The sequence below is a fragment of the Dermacentor silvarum genome, chromosome 11 (assembly GCF_013339745.2).
Source record: "Dermacentor silvarum isolate Dsil-2018 chromosome 11, BIME_Dsil_1.4, whole genome shotgun sequence".
Lineage (NCBI taxonomy): Eukaryota > Metazoa > Arthropoda > Arachnida > Ixodida > Ixodidae > Dermacentor > Dermacentor silvarum.
Genome location: NC_051164.1, coordinates 52,480,683 through 52,489,610, shown reverse-complemented (window position 1 = coordinate 52,489,610; position 8,928 = coordinate 52,480,683). Strand labels below are relative to the sequence as shown.

Sequence of the window (8,928 nt, the reverse complement as noted above, 5' to 3'; positions counted from 1 at the left end):
CCACTCGTCATCATTCACTTCGTTGATATGCTGTGATTTTTTCCCTTTCGGAATTATTTTGTTGTATACATTATTTTCTTTACAGCGATTCGTCTTATGTGATGGTCGGACAGGTTTCCTCGTTGGGTAGGCATAGAAATGCTTACGCACTTAAAACAGTGTATCAATGTGGGTACGTGTCACAGCATAACAAAGGTTTGAATTCATGCGCCGAAACTTCGAACAAGATTGGGAGCCAAAATGGCGGATCGCCAAATTCGGCGGCAAACAGCGGTCAAAATTTCGGTGCTGTCACCACCGTAGAACAGCGCTTGCATATAGCCTCCATATATGGTGGAGTCACTGCCGCGCTGGAAAGCTAGTCCTCGCTTTCCAGCGTGGACGGTTAGTGACTGGACGCTTCATGACTGAAGGACAGATCTGAATAAAGGAAACTTTGCTAGCCATAATCACATGCAAACGAAAACAGACACCGTGGAATTGTTTTGCTTACGTACAGCTGGTAGCTACGAAACAGCATGCTGTCGCAGAAATCAATGCTGAAACCATTTTTTATCCAGCGGCCGTGGCTGAATTAAGCCTTCGATGTGTACATGCCGCTTTCGTATATAGCTGGGGCTCTTGACGAATTTCAGAAGCGCAGGTTGCACGTATGCTCGTTAGCCCTGAAGACAGGTTAAGGTCAAGTTATTCCACAGACTGCAAAACTCACAACGAACGTTCTCAGTTAAAAGACCGATGCTCTATTGGTGCGTGTCTCTGCAAGGCTGCTTGCGCTCTTGCTGCGCAGGGAAGTAAAAGCAGCATTCGGATGAAGATCCTGCAGAAAGCCAGAGTAGCTTAGGTGGCTGAGTATCATAGTCTTCACTTGGTACCGTTACTATTCTTGGCTCCAGGAGTGGTAATATTCGGTGGGGCGACTTCCTTACGAACATGTTACAGTGAAGCTGTCTGTGAAGTTTACAGGAATTTGAATTTGACATGAATGCGACAGTACTACATAACATTCCGCCGTCAATGGGCCAGCGCGTCTCGGCTAAGTAAACAGTTGCGGCCGCTGTTTTTGGTGAGGGCGCCACTGCTACGGTACGCAAGGCAGACGCCAGTTTGTGCTACAATGTGGTTGCCTCAGGATTTATGCGTGTTGATGTGCTTTTTCGTGCGCATTCTCGTGTGCTTTTTTATTTTGTGATCGTGTGTGTGTGAGCAGCTTGCCTCATGTTTCTTGTGCTTAAGTACGGTTCCCTGGTGTGCGCGTGTGTGGCAGACGGTTTTTTCCAGCGGTCTGATGCCGCGAAGCTGTTGTGTGCCGCTGTGCAACTCGAACACGAGAAGAGACACTACTGTGAAGTACCACGAATTCCCCTGCGGTCCACAGCATCGGGAACCGTGGCTGAAGAATATTTCTCGCCAAGCGCCGTCAGGGAAAGGAAGCAAATGGGAGCCAAGGGACACGTCGCTGGTATGTTCATTACATTGTACTGATAATTTCTATAAAAGAACACGAAGATTTGGCTTGTACTTCCGACTGCGGTCCCGACTGTGTTTCCAGGTTATCTGCCGTACATGCAAAAAAAAAAAAAAGAAAAAGACGCGCAGCCCCGGAAACTTTTTTTTTCGAGCCCAGGAAAAACAGCCGGCCGCAACTGTCAACTCAGCCGAGACGCGCTCGCCAACTGGCGGCGACGTGACGCAGCAGGCCGCACCTTTTTTTTATGTAAAAAGAGCCACGAATCAATTGATCAACTCCGGGCTGTCCAGAAGGCCCACGATGCGGCGTGAGGCTTGCCCTTCCCGTCCCAACATGGGAGCGGCCCGCAGTCTTGACCCTATAAAATCGGGGTGAAGATTCTTCCGACTACCTACCTACCTAGCGGCCGTGCCACTACCAGCGGAGAGAGAATATTGAAACGTGCGAGCGGAGTTCGGTTGAAGAGAAGAACGAAGCTGGGCTGGATCGGGTGCGGTGCCGTGGACTGTTTTCGCTGAGTGATACCTTCGCAATCATCTTGTAAATAAACGCGATCCATCGTTTTGAAGCCGTCATGGAGAAACACGTAAATCCACTCCCGATTATTCGTAATAGAGCACTTCTTTTCATTTCATGTGAGTCGAGCGGGCAGCCTTCATGGAGAGCATTGAGGCTCACTCCACAAAAGATTGGCACTCCTAGGGCAGACGTTTCACATACGGGGGGTAATCGGCACTTCTAATAAGCACTTCAATATTCAACCTGTAATGTGCAACTATAAAACGCATTATTTGTGGCCTGATTAGACTCACTGTCGCGCGTACAAACGCGGCTGTGGAAACGCTTTTCCGCGAACGGCTGTACCCGAGCAGTGGCGCCAGAGCGGGCGCGACGAAAACTAGGCCCGAGACGCCGTTTCGGCGCCACGCAACGGGCCGCTCCTTTTTTTTTTTTATCCAGCGGCCATGCCGCATAACAAGTAATGCGATGCGCCAGCGATTACATGCAGCGCATCACCCCTGCGTTCGACGGTGACGGCACACGGTGTCGCACGTCGAAGGCAACGCAGAGCTTGTAGAGGCTTCCGGCGTCACGCCACGCCGCAGCTCGGCGAGCGCAGCAGATCCACAGCAAATTGCATTTCCCATAATTCCTAATGCGATGAGATCGCGTGTACATGCACTTCGAAACTCGATCTACTCGTCTCAATCCACCCCTGTCTGACGCATTAATCTGATGCGCCTTCCAAGCGCATTAGCCCTGTTTACATGGATGCGATGCGCTCGACAGTCGATACGATGGGATGCGATGCACTAGTTGTCGCATTCAAGTAGACGCGGCTTATGGCTAAGATCCTGGGATTTCTTCACAGAGTAACGTCTACAGATCCCTATATTCATCAATGGCTCAAACCCTCAAATTCAATGGCTCATAACCCCGTAAGTCAGAGGCTACAAGCACTCGGCTAACTGAAGTGAACAGTCCATACATTCTTTAGATTCACGCGTACAACATACATAACAGCATACGTTTCGATAAAGAACAAGCTGAACATAAGCAACCACACCCCATAAATGAGGATAAGGCGCTCCTGCGCTTTTCATGCAATGCGAAGCACTTAGCGCTCCCCGCATACGTTTCTGGGTGGCGAATTTGATGGCGCATATGTCGAAACTCTATTACATATTGGAAATTAATTCTAAGTGGGTACGCCTGACAACAAGAAGAAAGTAAGGGATATCCGAAATTATAACGTGGAAAATATTGAGGAAGCAGTAAAATATGGACGCCGCATGAAATCAGTGAGAAGAAAACTTGGCATAGGACAAGGCAAAATCTATGCACTGAAAGATAAGCAGGGTAATATCATCAGCAATTTCGATGACATAGTAAAGGCAGCGGCAGAATTCTATACCGACCGGTACAGTGCCCAGAGCAGCATAGCTACTTTCATTCGAAGTAGTGATGACCAGGATACAGAGGCTCCTTCTATAACTACCGATGAAATTAGAAGGGCTTTGAAAGACATGACCAGTGGAAAAGCTGCTGGAGAAGATCGATTTAATCAAAGATGGAGGAGATATCATGCTTGAAAAGCTTGCGGCCCTTTATACACAATGTCTCACGACTTCATGTGTACCAGAACGCTGGAAGAACGCCAACATTATACTCATCCATAAGAAGGGAGACGTTAAAGAATTGAAGAATTATAGACTCATTAGCTTGCTTTCAGTATTGTATAAATATTCACCAAGATTATTTCGAATAGAATGAGGCCAACACTTGACTTCAGCCAACCAAGGGAACAGGCTGGCTTCAGGAAGGGATATTCTACGATGGGTCACATCCATGTCATCAATCAGGTAATAGAGAAATCTGCGGAGTACAATCAACCTTTCTATATGGCTTTCATAGATTATGAAAAAGCATTTGATTCAGGAGAGATACCAGCAGTCATAGAGGCATTGAGTAATCAAGGAGTACAGGAGGCATACGTGAATATCTTGGCAAATATCTACGAGGATTCCGCAGCAATCTTGGTTCTCCACAGGAAAAGTAGAAAGATACCTATCAAGAAAGGGGTCAGGCAAGGAGACATAATGTCTCCAATGCTATTCACAGCATGCTTAGAAGAAGTATTTAAGCTCTTAGACTGGGAAGGCTTAGGAGTGATAATCAACGGCCAATATCTCAGAAACCTTCGGCTTGCAGATGTCATTGTCCTATTCAGCAACAATGGGGACGAATTACAGCAAATGATCGCGGACCTTAACCGAGAAAGTGTAACAGTGGGGTTGAAGATTAACATGCAGAAGACAAAGACTTTCTTTGTTTTCATTTTGCTTCGCCCTTCTTGCGTAAAATGTCCGACTGTAATTTTGTTACAAGAATACGGTATATTTATTTATTGTCGTTGTATTTGTTTACTTGTATATTGCGCACTTATTGTGCTGTATTAATTTATGGTACGTATAATTGAGCCATTCGTATATATACAGGGGGTCCCACGTAAGTTTAGCCAAACTTTTAAAATATGCAAATGCCACGTAGCTGGACAGAAAAAAGGCAATGTTGTTTGCCGTCGCTTGGACATACGCAGAGTATTTCTTACGTTCCGCCTAATTTCATAATTAGTCATTTATTTAATGAAAGTCTCAAATATTATAATTAGATGAAAAGTGTCAATAAGAAAATTGTAGAGCAACATGAGAAACTCCCGATACAGCTTTTGTTGCTAAATAATTGCTACATCAAAGTGTTTTTCCGAGCGTGAAAGGTGCCCGCGAATACATGCATATTGCCTCGAATGGCCAGTCGCACGGCAATTTTGGGTGTATTCGCTCGCTTCTTGCACGCGCGGAAAAACACTTTTCAGTAGCAGGTATTGAGGAACAGAAAGCTGAGTCTTACATGGTACTCTACAATTTTCTCATTTACACTTTCCGTCTAATTACAATCATTGGAAAGTTGAATAGTTAATTAAGAATGATTATGTAATTAGACGGAACGCAAAAAAATAATCTGATTATCTCCAAGCGATGACAAAAAACGTTACCTTGGTTCTGTCCCACTAATTGGCATTTGCATATTTTTTAATGTTTGACTAATGTTACGTGACACACCCTGTATGTGTATATATGTATCAACGTATTTACCTATACAGGGTGTTTCAGCCAAAACGGGCCAAAGTTTTAAAACAGCCACCTGTGAGTTACGAGAATGCAAGCTATTAGTATTGCTCGCTGTCCTCTTGAGCAGCGCAAAGACTTTTGTACTGTGAGCTCAAGTAATTAATAAACAATATGCATTGACCTACTATTAAAGCATTGACGTGAACGCAAGATATGCAGTGCGAAAATTGTACAGCCTGTTGAGAAATGTCCAAATAAATTATTTTCCCAATGATAGCTCGTGGTTTTAATTTTTCCGGGTTGCAAAGAAAGCGCGCGCCATTTGAAAAAGTCACCACGTGACCACGTGCTTACGCGCAGCGACATTAGTGGCCTCGGACATTCTACCGACGAAGGATCGACGCTGCACGCATACCGAAGGCATGAATAGGCCGCAGGAAATAAAATGATAGGCGATGGCCGCACCTGTCTCCGATATTGCACCGTCCGCAGCCAAAACCTCCTCGCCCTTTACGCTTGCCTGTCAACAGCAGAAACACTGGCAAAGCTAGCTTCCAGAATTGTCATGCGTTATTTATCTGATATCCCATCGCTTCAAGCGTGAAGGTATTTCGATAAAAGTGGAAGCCAAGACCATTGTTTTTGATCCATCTCAGACGCTCAACGGCTGTTCGTGCATGCGGTCTGCGTACAGCATCGATCATTCGTTCGTGGCCTGTTTGAGGGCACTAATGTCGCTGCGCGTAAGCGCGTAGTCACGTGGCACCTTTACAGCGAAGCTGTCTATGGCTAGGGTTCTATGCATTTTTCGTGTCCGTTAACAGGCCTGCGTGTGCAAAAACTCGGCTCCCCAGTTTGATGCAAAATCGCTTCATTCTATGCAAAAGCTTATACGTCTCATCACCTGGATATGAATTTTCAGTAGATTAGTTATCAATAGGCACCATTTTCAAGATCAGTGGACTCTCCGATCCGGTAGATAATAAGCGTTTCTCAAAGGTTTGCCGCTGTGCGACTCGCGTTGGCCATGTGTACACTCGCACCGCCCTCTCTTTGTCGTCGTTCCAAGCGCTTGCGTGCCTAGTTTCCTTCCACTCTCCTGGCGTGGCGGTCCCGTTCGCGTGTGTCTTGTTTCCTCCGGCTCCTCCAGGAGGCGGCAGTCTTCCACGCGAATGTATGCCGCCGACCAGGACTGCCGATCAAAATAAAAGTGTGTGTGCGTGTGTCTTTCTTCGGGGTGACCGCCGTCGCCGCTATAGAGATAAAATTTGCTCATACCTTTGATCTAGATTTTGTGACACCTCTGTGTCCTGTGCTTCGCTGGTAATCTACCTTCGCAGCAGTGTAATGGCGCGTCATATTTTTTTTTATTTCGGGCGCTTTCTCTACAGCCCGTAAACATTAAAACTACAGCAGCTATCATCAAGGAAAAAATTATATAGACATTTCTCAATAAGGTGTACAACTCCTACATTGAAGATAGTGCGTTTTAATAAATACTTTAAAGGTTCCCCGATTAATTATTGGTAATTATTACCTACGCTCATAGTCAAAAATACATTGAGTTGCTCAAAACGGCAGCGAACAATACTAATTTGGTTACATTCTAGCAACTCACGCGTGGATTTTTGAAGTTTGGCCCGACTTAGCTGACACACCCCATATATGGTTCTTTTTTATTTTTTGCACTGTTGTCGGTTGTGTTCGTAGGGCAAGGAGCCTAGTCCAGCGTGCGTAGTCTCGCCTTTTGCTCCGACGTCATGACAATGGCGTATTGTTGAAACTCACAATAAACTTCAAACTACCGCCGAGCTACGTCACTGGGAACGCCGAGCACTGGGCTAAATTTTGCTCTGGTTAAATGCGGGAGCGTGCGATGGCTTCTTTCCTTTACACACCGATATCAAAGTAAGGCGCGAAGGTGGTACACTTGCAAAGACATAAGTGATATTAGTGTTACATGTTTTTCTTACATGCTGGTAAAGCAAGCGACCCTCTATAGCGACCGCAGTGAAAGAACAGTCACGTCAAAATCATCATCAAATTTGCTCACCTGAAAAAAAAAAAGGAGACTTGTTAAGACGAACTGAAGTGTTGCGGCCTGGACGCGCGATAGAAATGCCACTTATTACAGGCCCCGCGCATGAACCAATGCATACACGAATTTTATTAAAGTTAATTCGCTTGGTCCAGGAAGCAAGTGTTTCCTTTAGGAAGACACACAATCGCATACACGCGGTGCCGTCTCACGTGTGGGCCTTTCTTCCTTTGTCTCCGTCTCCCGCGCTGAGCTCGTTTTGCATATCATCATCATCATCATCATCATCATCATCAGCCCATCTTTATGTCCACTGCAGGGCGAAGGCCTCTCCCTGCGATCTTCGCCTAGCGATGACGTCACTGTGCACAGCTGCGCCTCCCTTCGCCTTGCGATAGCGAATCGATAGCTAATCGATAATCAATTAACAATGAATAAATTCCGGAAAATGCTGGGAATGACATGGTAGTGCTTACCCTAGCCCAATACGGGGCCAATACCTCGCGATAGCCAATCAATAGCTAATCGATAATCGATACATTATCAATAAATTACGGAAAATGCTTCGGATGACTTGGTAGGGCTTAGCCTGCCCAAATACGTGGCCAATACCTTGCCATAGCCAATCAATCGCCAATCAATAACTAATCGATAATCGATCGATAATTAATAAATTACGGGGGAAATGTTGGGGATGACTTGGTAGTGCTTAGCCTCGCCCAAATACGGGGCCAATACCTTGCGATAGCCAATCGATAGTCAATCAATAGCTAATTGATAATCGATCAATAATCAATACATTTTGGGAAATGCTGGGAATGACTTGGTAGTGATTAGGCTAGCCCAAATACGTGGCCAAACTATTGCGATAGCCAGTAAATAGGTAATCGATAATCGATCAATAATTAAGAAATTCTGGAAAAGCATAACCCGTGAGGCTAGGAGCAGTTAGGTGCCGATCAGCTCCGCTGTTTCTTTAGCCTTGAACCACTTGTGCAAGCTAAGCTATTTTTTTTTTTAGTGCAGTCTTCAGTGATTAGCACTTTAGGCACGAGCACGTTGCTAGAGTTCAGCTGTTGCAACCGATGTCAACAATTAGAGTGGACGGCTTCGGGCCAACGACGCTCGCAAATGCATTCACCTTGAGATGATTTAGAACTTGCTCTACGCGGAAAATGGTCTTAAAATTCACTTACAGCTTCGTCGCAGGCGTTGTCCTTTCTGATGGGACCGGAATCTGCCATCTTGGGATCCTTCCTTGGGCGCCCGTTCCCATAGGTTTGTCGCGGACGGTCTTGATTCGCAGCTTCACGCACTTTCTTTTTCGTTGGTCTTGAAACCGTGTCACCCGCAGATAAAACAGCAAAGCGGCAACAAACAGCAAAACGGTGGGTAGCAAGCACAGCTGGAGGAACACGACAGGCGCCATTTTCGACGGGTATTTTGTCGGCAGCCGTCAAAATAGTCCGGGCGCCCTTTACCCCCCCCCCCCCCCTCTCTTCTTTATCTCGCGCAAAGGCTGAACATCAAAAGTGCTAAATGCTATCGCGTCGATCAGCTCAGTGGCGCAGTGTTATCGCGCGCAACTTTGCTCACGCACGGCCGTTGTTCGATACCGCGAAAACGTAACACGAGTGCGTTTCGCAAGTCGTAGCACATGTACTGTACGTACAGATGCATGGACAAATTAAACCAGGACAAGAAATTATAAAGCAGAACACCTTTAGCAAGTACTAACTCGAGAGCGCGATTTCACACCGCTACTTACACGGTTGCCAAAGATGGTA

The 8,928-nt window shown here is 46.0% G+C and overlaps 1 long non-coding RNA gene across 4 annotated transcripts in view; it reads right to left on the bottom strand.

The window, feature by feature from the left end:
* The window catches only part of LOC119433008 (uncharacterized), a 41,473-nt gene extending 32,886 nt beyond the window's left edge, over window positions 1-8,587 (bottom strand). For all 4 annotated transcript variants that reach the window (XR_007464441.1, XR_007464443.1, XR_007464444.1 and 1 more), the window contains exon 1: window positions 8,338-8,587. This is a non-coding gene — a long non-coding RNA (uncharacterized LOC119433008). The remainder of the gene's footprint in view (window positions 1-8,337) is intronic.
* Window positions 8,588-8,928: the final 341 nt, after the last annotated feature.